General features: G+C 37.3%; 1 pseudogene; it reads left to right on the top strand.

Annotated features, from left to right (window-relative positions):
* Positions 1–9,492: 9,492 nt before the first annotated feature.
* On the top strand, positions 9,493–9,922 carry LOC102851509 (annotated as a pseudogene).
* The last annotated feature ends 1,741 nt before the right edge of the window (positions 9,923–11,663 follow it).

Raw genomic sequence — 11,663 nt, 5'->3', positions numbered from 1 at the left:
ATATTATCTCTAGTACCACAGCCTCTTCTAAACCCAGCCTGCACATCTGGAAGTTCTCCAATGACATATTTTTTCAGTCCTTTTTGGATAATTTTCAGCAGAATTGTGCTTGCGTGTGATATTAATGATATTTTTCAATAATTTCCTCACTCTGTCGTGTCACCTTTCTTTAGAATGGGAACAAATATCGATATCTTCCAGTCAGTTGGCCAAGTGGCTGTCCTTCAGATTTCTTGGCACAATGTAGTGAACACATCCAGGGCAGTGTCTGTTTGAGGAAATATGTCAATTGGTATGCCGACAATTCCTGGAGCCTTGTTTTGTTCCTGTTCTTTCAGAGCAGCTTGACTTTCTCCCTTTATTACCACTGACACTTACTCAGGTATTGTTTCATGAAATTCTTCTGTGTTAACCAATTCCTCTGGTACAGTGATTCTGTATATTCCTTCAATCTTCTTTTAATACTTCTTGGATCATTTAACATTCTGCTCAAAGCATCCTTAATTAGTACCACTCATCCTGCCAATTATGGCTTTCCACTCCAGACTTCAAGACAGATTTGTTTGGGTTTTTTGGACAGTCCATGTGATAATCAGAACTCTTCTCCAATACCACAATTAAATAGTATCAATTATTTTTCTTTATTCTAGCAATATATAAATTTTTTAAAGATTTTTTAAAAGAGCTTTTTACTTAATGTTCATTTTCTCTTCTATTGGTAATGTCATATCAATTTTTTGTTTTTAAATTTCTATTTGAAAGGATTCCCTTTTGCCCTCTTCTTTCTTTTTCCTTTTTTTTTTTCTTTTAACATTATCTGTATCTTTGGATCTAACTCTGATCACCTAGTCTGTAGACATATGGCTGCTAACCTAAATGTGTCTGGTTCACATTTCTTGATCTTGCCTGTGGAAAAAGATGGGCAATCTCTTGCTATGTGATTTACAGCCTCTCAAAACTTACTAGAAAGCCAGCTATCAGTTGTTTCTGACACAATGGCAGTGAGGTGAGGTTTGGATCTAAAGTGAGTTTATTGTGGACAGGTTGTAATTAAATATGATTAGATATCTATACAGTCAACCTTTTTTTTATATATATAAGACTGTTAACTCCATTGGAATTTAATCTTATTACTGATAAGGAAGAATTTATATTTCACAATTTATTGTTTGTTTTCAAGTCTCATATAATTTTCTCATTTCTTTCATTACTATATTTAGTTGTGTTCAATTAAAATGTTATATGATGAAAAATATATAAGTGTTCAGGTCTTTCATTCATTAGGTCACTATGAATATGTGTCTGTATCTGTATATGTAGAGTTGTTGTTGTTGCTATTGTTACATGTCTCTGAGTCACCTGCTACTCATAGTAACCTTATATACAATAGCTCTGATGCTTGTCCTGTCCTGAGCCAGTCTCACCTACCTTCATTGCCCCAGTTACTGTACCAATCCATCTCATCCAGGGTCTTCCTCTCCTGCACTATCCTTCCACCCTTCTAAGCATTATGGACTAGTCCCTACTGGCCACATGTCCAAATTATGTGAGATGGAGCTTCAAAATCTTAGCCTTAAAGGAAAAACTTGGTTTTACCCTCTCTAAAACAGATATATGTTTTCTTGTCTGTCCATGGTATGTTCAAGACTCTTCTCCAACACCTCAGCTCAAAGGCATTGATTCTTCTTCTGTCATCCTTAGTCATTGTCCATCTCTCTAATACATAGAAAGAATTTGGAAAGACTATAGCCTGGATCAGGCATACCTTAATCTCTAGATTGACATTGTTGCTTCTCAGTAGTTTGCATGTAGAAGTCCCTGACAGCAGATTTTCTGGGTTCAATTTGTCTTTTGATTTCCTGACTGCTGGTGCCAATAGTGTTGATTATGAAGCCAAACAAGCTGTAATTGCTAACAGCCTCAATCTTATTATCTATCATGGTGCTGTCAATTGGCCCAGTGGTGAGAATTTTGTCTTCCTGATGTTGAGCTTCAGTCCATACTGAAGACTTCAGTCTTTAACTTTCTTCAGCAAGCACTTCATGTCCTCTTCAGTTTTAGCAGTTGAGGTTGCGTCATCTGCATAATTCAAGTTGTTAATGAGTCTTACTCCATTCCTAATGCCACATTCTTCCTCTAAAGCACAGCTTCCCAAATGATCTGTTCTGAATATTGATTGAAAAAGTATGGATGCATCCCTGACACCCTACTTTCCTGATTTTGAACCATGAAGTTATTTCCTTGCTCTGTTCTGAGGACTGCTTCCTGGTCCAAGTACAGGTTTCTCATGAGTATAATCAGGTGTCCTGGGATTCCAAATCTGCTCAAGGTTAGCCACATTTTTTTGTTGTTGTTGTTGTTTTGATTTTTTTTTATGTTATACAGACAGTCATAAGTCTTTGCATAGTCAATGAAACACAGATCGACATTCCTCTGGTACTCTTCGCTTTCTGTCAAGATCCATCTGACATTGACAATTGGAAATAATGTCTCTAGCGCCACAACATCTTCTAAACCCTACTTTTAATTTTGATAATTCTCTTTCAATGTACTCTTCCAGAATAATGTGGAGGACCTGAAGCAGTTGCTGTGGTATTTTCCTGGTCTGTCCCTCTGCCTGTTTCTCTCCCTGCAGAGCAAGGAATCCCACCCAGGAGACCCCTTAATAAAGCTTCTTTAGCTTCCTTTCTTTCTCTGGTCCCTTCCTTGAGTCCTTGGCCTTATGTCCAGTGAGAAGATCTAATATTCTGGTGTGTTGTGCCCCTGCCCTCTTTTGGGGTGAGTGTAGTACCTCTTACTCTCTCTCTCTTGAACCTACCACCTTGCACAGTACCAAGACATTGAATGTCCTCTTCTCCTATTTTATGTGTTTGCTGACTGAATGCTTTGAGTGCTTATGAAGAGGCTCTACAGCTGACACTACTCTGACGCCACCGAGTTTTACTGGGTCCCCACCTGCGATTCTGTGGTGTTGTCATATGGCTTAGTGGTGATTTGGGGGATCCCCTAGGGACTTTTCTCCTCCAGAAATGCCCATTTTCTCATAAAATTTCTCAGGCACTGTTCAGGACAGTAGCCAGGTATTTTCTCAGACTTGTTTTCTGAGTTCTCTCTCCCTCAGAAAGGCCCATTTGCTCATAAAATTTCCAAGCACTGTTCAGAACAGTCCCCAGGCATTTTGCCTCCAGGCATTTTGAACTCCCTTGGGATTCACAACTCTCCATACTGGACTCCTGACTGTGCATGTATCCCTCCAATATTTCCAAAACCACAGGCCTGCGGCAGGAACCCACCCAAGCACCAGGCACTTCCAGGCTATTGATTGCAATCAGGGACACCCACACTTTCTTTCAGAATCTGAGGCTTCTGTCTTTCAGAGGACGCTCTGAAATCTTGGCTGCCTTCACCCACAGACCTGAACACCATGGGTAGTGAAATGTCTTTCAAACCTGGGCCTGGCTGAGGACCTCAGCCCCAAGAGACTAATATTTTTTGGTAACCAAGCATTGCTACAATATTCAACTGGGTCTGGGCTTGATACAGATATGCCTATTGCTAAGACACAGTTTTACCCCATGAGTGGCACAGCCAGAGGGATGTCTACAAGAATTGAGGGAACAGACACTCCTTTGTCTATTTCCATCCATTTTATGTTTATATCTGGTTATCAGTACTGTCCACTTTCCCTGAACTCCTCATTCTTCTTGTCCACTGCTACCTCTGTTTTGGAAGAGTACTTACTGGGAGTTATCTGGTGCCTCTTCCCATCAAGAACTTTGCCCCTATTCTCCTGACTTCTGCCTCTGTACTCTCAGACTCCTTTTCTAACTCAGAAAAGACATTACCTAGTTTTAATGACTTTTACAAAGTATTCTCCATCTACTTCAGATTGTTTTTCTTATCATATGAAGATTCTGAATTCTCTGTCATTTTAGCACTTAATCAGATAATACTTTGACAGAGATTTCCATGAAGCTAGCATCTGAAACAAATATTAAAAAAATAGGATAAATAATGTCCTTAACACTTAATTGCTCTTACACTGGGAGTGGCAATCATGCCAAATGAAAGTCTGTCATTTCTTTAAATCTTTTCTGAGAATATATCACAAGGATTTTAAACTCATCTACATGAGTATGTGTTACTGAATGCTATATTTTCCCAAATAAACTTTCTCCTTGGCTTTTCCTCTCAGGTCTTAATTTCATATTAAGACTCACTATTTTCTTATGCTCAGTATGATCATTATGCTCATGATATCCTATAGTCTTTTCAAACAATGCATACCTCTTTGTTTCCCTCACTGAGCACTGAGAAAGGTGAAACCTTGGTTCTTTATATCCATTATAAGGTTAATCCTAGACAGAACATATAATCACAATAATTTTCAAACAAAGTTTACTCTGTTTCCTCTGGAACCAGGAATATCAGGGTCCCATGTTGCTATCATGGGGGATATCTTCAAGACTGTAATTGAACCAGCTGTTATATTGGACATAGGAAAGTAAAACAAACAAAATCTTTGGACTTTCTTTTTTCTTAATTCAATGCAATTCATTGTAGTACTACTTAGACTAATAGAACTTTGGTAAAATTTGTTCAACATTTTCTATTTGTTCTTTGACATTTCCTTTTGGGTGACCAGTACTTATTGTTGCCTATCTTATTGATGTTATCAAGTGATATTTCTTAATTTTAAATTATTCTTTTAAGATTATATAAATTTTAAGTATTTGAAAGTCAATTTCATCCCCTTTAGATATATAAAAGATCAATAATAGTAACAAGTGAACCTTTTATTTTTGTACAATTACTATTTTTAACATTTTCTTTATTTGTTTTCATTTTTAGTTTACGGAATTCTTTTTAAACCAAAACCAAACCATTTGCCATCAAATTTATTCTGAGTCACTAGTGTAGAGTAGGTTGCTATCCACAAGTTACTTTTCAGAAGTGGATCACTGGAACTTTTTTCTGAGGGGACTCTGGGTGGTAGACTTAAACCACTAACCTTTCAGTTAGTTGTCAGACACTTAATCTTTTATGACACCTTGAGATTCCAGGATTGTTATTAATTATGAGTTTATGTGTAACAATATTTTTGACAGTGAATTTTGATGTCCTAGTGGATAAGGAGTTACATTGCCAACTGAAAGGCTGACAATTGAATCCACTTAGCTGCTCTGTGGAAGCAAGATGAGTCTCCTCCTGTGTGAGTTACAGCCTCTGAAAACTCGCTAAGGCTCATTGATGAGGTGACAATTCTTAATAACAACAACAACGACAATATGCATTTGCTTTTCTGTATACTACATCCTAAAAAAAATTCATGTACAAGTCTTTGTATTTACTACTGTCCTTTTTCTGGCCAAAGTATTAATTTTGCTTTGTCACTTCATAAATGATTTTCAAAATGATAAAATGGAGAACTAAAACTCATTGCTCTTGAATTGAAACAAATTTATACTTGAATTGAAACCAATTTATATTTGACCTTTCAATGAGTTTTCTGGTGACTGTAAATGAAATGAGAAGAGATTGCCTATTTTTTTTTTCCTGAACAGAGCTGCTGACAGATTTGAACAACAAGAGAGGTTCTGCGAACTTGAAAGAAAGCAGAACAATTCCCTATAAACTACACCAGTACAAATCTCTCATAAAATAAAATAAGCTAAAATATCTAAACTCCTTTTTATTAAAAAAATCATTTTATTCTCCAGAGGAGCTTTGGTGTAGTAAGTTTAGCTACTAACAGAAATGTCAACAGTTCAAATTTACCGGTTCTGAGTTAGAAACATGAGGAAGTTTCCTCTAATTAAAACTTAACAGCTTCGGAAATGGAATGATGAAAGAGCGCCATGAAATAATATCATGGTGTTGTGTGCTATCAAGTCAATTCCGAACCCTAGCAAAACTACAGAACAGAATATAAACTTTCCATAGGTTCCCCGACCCACCCCTTGACTGTAATCGTCAGAATAGATTGGCAAGTCTTTCTCAAGTGGAGCCACTGGTGGTGTCACATTGCTAACTTTTTGCTAAGTAGCTCAACAGTTGACCATTGCACCATCTGAGCTCTTAAATAGTATCTAGCTGTCACTTTACTCATGAAAGTGTTAAGACCTTTATAAAAGTTAAGTAATTTTCTATATTACCTATGGATTTCCAGATAATTTCCAAATTTATTTAATCTTTAGGAAGTGTTTGAAAACAGTTTATTGGTTGAAGTAATTTTACTTCTTTGTATTTTATTTCTTTATTACATCAATATATTCTAATTCAATTGAAACGGATAAAAATAAATTACAGTAGTGAAAATATATGCTGAAAAGAGTCCATTCTCTCTGTAAAGCAAACATTACACTGATAACACTGGAGTGAATATGTTTGAAACCACTCCTACACTCTCTCCTTAACATCAAACACATTTTTTCTTTTATTTTTCTATAATTATATTTTATTAATTTTCATAAACATTTACAGAGATTTTGGGTTTCCATTCATTCATTGTTGCACTATTCTCTCTACCCTCCTCCCAGTTTGTTCTTGTCCAAATGCCACAGTGCTTGTCAAAGCCAGTTCTGATTAATCTTCTTTGTCAGTGTGTCCTTTGCCATTCCCTATCCCTCCTCCCTGAGAGAGACTTCACCCTGAGTCATAAGGAAAAGGGGATGGCGTATTCTCTTAGCTACTTCCTGCTGAAAAGGGACGCTGTGGGTTTCAGGGTGAAGATCTTCTCTCACTACTCTGAAGGGCCCCTTTGGCAGTAGGAAACACATAGACTATTATGGAGATTGATTTTGGAATTTAGATGCACTCTTATTGATTGTGCTTGGCTGTACATGTTCATATCCTTGAAGATGTATCATGGGGGTGTTGCAACCTAGAAGACACAAATTTGACTAACAAGTTATAAGTACATGAGTCCAAAAATTATGGAAAAGTAAAAGAAAAGATTCTAACATCAAACACATTTTAACAGTAAATTGGTAAAACACACACTTTTATTGGAAAGATTATAGATGTTAACAAAGTAGGATACAATTTTGATGTCTACAGAGTAGTAGTCATATCTTGTTTATAACTCTCATTCTGTCTTGTCTTTCCTATACCACACATCACATTCATCTTTATATTACAGGCAATTCCTGGATTTTATAAACATCTGATTTAAGGAAAAGTCTGACACACCCTTTGTTGTTGTTGTTATGTTGTGTTGAGCCAGTATGACTCATAGTGAGCCTATAAACAATAGACTTGATTCTGATCCTATGCTGTGTAATCTTGACCACCCCAGAAACACTTGAACCTATTACTGCAGTCACTGTGTCAATCACCTGGTTGAAGGTATTCTTTTGCTTTGTTGACTCTCCACCTTTCTAAGCTTGATGTCCCCATCCAATGAACAGCACCTCCTAACAACATGCTAAAAATATGTGAGACAAAGCTTCTCCATCCTTTCCTTTAAGGAGTACTCTGGCTGACTTTCTCCAAGACAGATTTGTTCTTTTTGCACTCCATAGGATATGAAGTGTTCTTCTCCAACACCATAACTCGAAGGCATTTATTCTTGTTCTGTCATCTTTACTCATAGTCCATCTTATAGATGCATAGCAGGTGACTGGAAGGACTGGTTTGAATCAGGTGCACCTTAGTCTTTAAACTGACATCATTGTTTTTTAAGACATTTGAGAGGTCCCTGACAGCAGACTTTTGTAAAGCTATCTTTTGTTTCCTGATTACAGGTCCCATGGCTATTTATTGTGGACCCAAGCAGATGAAATTATTGACAATTTCAATCTTTTATCCATCTATAATGATATTGCCGATTTGGCCAATGATGAGGAATTTTTGTTTTCTTAGTGCTGAAATGTAATCTATATTGAAGGCTATAGTTGATTTTCTGCAGCAAGAGCTTTAAGTCTTCCCTATTTCCAGCCAGCATATGTCATATATATAAAGTAGGCAGTTTATGAGTCTTCCTCTAATCCTGAAGTCATGTTCTTCATCATAAAGTCTAGCTTCTCATAATATTTTTTAGCATGCAGATTGAATAAATATAGAGAAAATATTTAGCCTTGACACATACTTTTCTTGATTTTAAATTATGTGGTCTCTGTTCAGACAACAGCTTCTTAGTCTAGGTATAGTTTTAGTTTGAGCAAAATTAAGTGTTCTGGGATATAAATTTTCCCTCAGAAAAGACTTAACCTACTCTAAATAAATTATCACAATCTCTCTTACTCCCTGCACATCCTTCAATCACTGAAAAATATGTAAGATTTTTTTTTTTATTAAAGGCTAAACAAGAACTGTATACATAGTTAGGAACAGCTCTGATTCCTAACTATTCCAGGTGACACCTAGGGACTAGCACGTCTGTAGTTATTTACATTTATTGTGTTTTCTATTGCATTCTTAATTTTACTTAGCTGGGTTTCTGAGACCATATCCTTGGAGAATATTCACTACTATTGAGTTGTAGGGAGTTATCAATGGTTTGAACCCCCTAGTCACTTTGTCATGGAAAGATGAGGAAATCTGCTACTATTAAGGTTTATGGTATTAGACATAATTGGATGGTCACCATGATGAGTAAGAATCAACTTTATGGTAAGGACCTTTTGGGAAGTGGTGAGATATAATTTATAGTAATTCTATAAGATACAGTAGAACTGCTTCTTAAAATTTTCTGTAAAAAAGACCAACTACCCAATGACAAAATGGGCACAGGATATGAATAGACACTTCACCAAAGAAGAAATTCAGCTAACCAACAAACAAACACATGAAGAAATGATCAAAATCCTTAGCTATCAGAAAGGTGCAAATTAAAACAATAATGAGATATCATCTCACCCCAAAAACAATATAAAGTTCAACTGGGTGGCAAACAGCAAATGCTGATGAGGACGAGGAGAGATTGGAAGTGATTGGAAGTCCCATTCACTGCTGGTAGGAATGTAAAATTATATACCCAGTGTAAAGCAGTTCAATGTTTTCTCAAAAAGTTGGAAATAGAAATACCATTTGACACAGCTATCTCGCTACTTAGAACATACTCTAAAGACATCAGAGTCATTATATAGGTGGATGAATTCACATAATTGTTTATTACAACATTTTTCATAATAGTGAAGAGATTGCAAAGCAGCCCAAGTGCCTATCAACAAACAAATGTATATGAAATCTGTAGTACATCCACACGGTGGAATATTATGCAGCACTAGGAAACATTGCATTTTGTAAAACACTATACATCATGATGAATTTGGAAGACATTATGATTCATAAAATATATCAGCAGGAGTAGCTTACTCTTCCTATACAACATGCCCCTGGAAACTCTATGAACTTTGAGAAACAATAATTATCAAAAGGGTTCAGGTCTTTTTATTCATAAGGTCACTATGAGTCACGCTCTACTCAACAGCAATCAACACAACATCAGTCACAAAAGAACAAATGCTGTTTTCCCGAGGCTCCGACAAGATGGCGGAAGTGGAGCAGAAAAAGAAGCGGACCTTCCGCAAGTTCACCTACCGCGGCGTGGACCTAGACCAGCTGCTGGACATGTCCTACGAGCAGCTGATGCAGCTGTACAGCGCTCGGCAGCGGCGGCGGCTGAACCGGGGTCTGCGCAGAAAGCAGCACTCGCTGCTCAGCGAAGCGGCTTCGCAAGGCCAAGAAGGAGGCGCCCCCGATGGAGAAGCCTGAGGTGGTGAAGACGCACCTGCGGGACATGATCATCCTGCCCGAGATGGTGGGCATGTACAACGGCAAGACCTTCAACCAGGTGGAGATCAAGCCCGAGCTGATCTGACACTACCTGGGTGAATTCTCCATCACCTACAAGCCCGTCAAGCACGGCCGGCCTGGCATCGGCGCCACCCACTCCTCCCGCTTCATCCCGCTCAAGTAGCCCTGTGACAATAAAGGTCGCGGACAAAAAAAAAAAAAGAACAAATGCTGCATAGTATCACTTATAAAAATAGGGTGGACACAGACAAGGGGAGAGTAGGGAAAGAACAGATAATGCACTCTAAACTGGAATTGGAGAAGGGCTTATCTGAAGGCAATGAATGATTAAACATTGTTTGTATGGCATTTAACAATGCATAAAAATGAGAATTGAGGTGAGGGATGGAGGAAAATGTGTATCAATGAAAGAACTAAAACCCATCCTCTCTGTAAATTTTCAGTAAAGCCACAATTTTTTTAAAAAAGTTTCCTGCAGATATTTACAAAAGCAGACTGACTCATCTTTTTGCCCATGGAACAGTTGGTGGATTTGAACTGCTGACTTTTCAGTTGACAGCCCAATATTGATCCGCTGCACCACCAGGGCTTCTTCCTTTGGCAGTCGTAGTAGTAGATAATTTCTTTTTATTAAGTTGATGCATACATTTTTCTAACTTTTATTATAAAAACTTATCAAAATGAATTAAAAATTAAACATTCTTACTGTAACTGATTTTCAATACTATAAAGTGTAACTACAGAAGTGATACGAAACCCTTCAAAAAATATAATCTATGACTCATGTTCACTTATAATAGCAAAGTTTTATATTTGTGTTTATCTCAGTTCTTATGATTATCCCGGAAACTTACTGACAGTGTTCCATCTATCATAATGGGGGGATCTGGACGACCTAGAACTATCATTATCAGTTGAACGGTGAGCTTGCCACACCTGTTTATAGTTTCATTAAGTTGTTCTGTCAGCTAACAGAAGTTAATGTGAGTAAACGTAGTTCAAACCCCTTCCAAGCACACTGTAAATCTTTGTAACTTCACGGCCAAATGGTAAACCGCAGGACCACATGACTTCATTCCCTTGAGACAGTCATGTTATTCCTGTCAGACTTTTCTTCCCTTATTCATCAGCTGGAGGCTTTCATCTCCTTTTAAAGTCATGGCCTTTCAAGTAGAGGTGAAATTACACCTGTCAGTAATAAATGTTCCCAGTAGTCTTTATCAGAGTGTCATTTCACAAAAGATATTAAAAGGAAGCCTAACCTAGTCCGCATTCACCTTCCAACACTTCCCACCTCCCATACCTTTTATGATAGCTCTCTTAAATGGCTTCCAGTGATGTTATTATTGAGTAAGCTTTTAAAAATATTCACTTAAATGCAGAAACTATAAAGAAGTGTTGGCTGAACTAACAGTTCATGTAAGCTCTATTTTGTATTCAGTGGCTGCATTAAATATTTGACAGAAAAATTTAACTATACACATAATCTACAATGGCAATCTAAACATGCCCCTTAGCACACTTGTTCTGTTTATTTTTTTCTATTTTACACTCTGATAACTTTGTGGTTGCCCGTAACACCACACAGCAGGTGCACCTGTGCAGCCATCATTTTGTTTACATAGAGAACAAAGTTAATGTTTTATCAAATCCAGGCCACACCTGGGTTGGGACATTAGTAGGAAGTAGGGTTAAAATTGAAATGGCAATTTGTTTTTAGCCTGATATTTGAACTGTGTTGAGAAAGCTCTTGAAAACGTGGAGGGCTTGGACTCTTTTACTCTTCATTAACCGAAAGTTAAAAGAGAGCCAGAAGACTAAACATTACTCATAGCTGTTGCTAGGTCTTGGTTTAGCAATAAGAATAAATGAACATGTTTGTGCTTGGCTATATCTGTCTGTCT

Source organism: Elephantulus edwardii, unplaced genomic scaffold (genome assembly GCF_000299155.1).
Source record: "Elephantulus edwardii isolate Elephantulus edwardi_28Jun2011 unplaced genomic scaffold, EleEdw1.0 scaffold00042, whole genome shotgun sequence".
Lineage (NCBI taxonomy): Eukaryota > Metazoa > Chordata > Mammalia > Macroscelidea > Macroscelididae > Elephantulus > Elephantulus edwardii.
The sequence above is the reverse complement of the archived record's forward strand: the minus strand, read 5'-3'. Positions and strand labels throughout refer to the sequence as shown.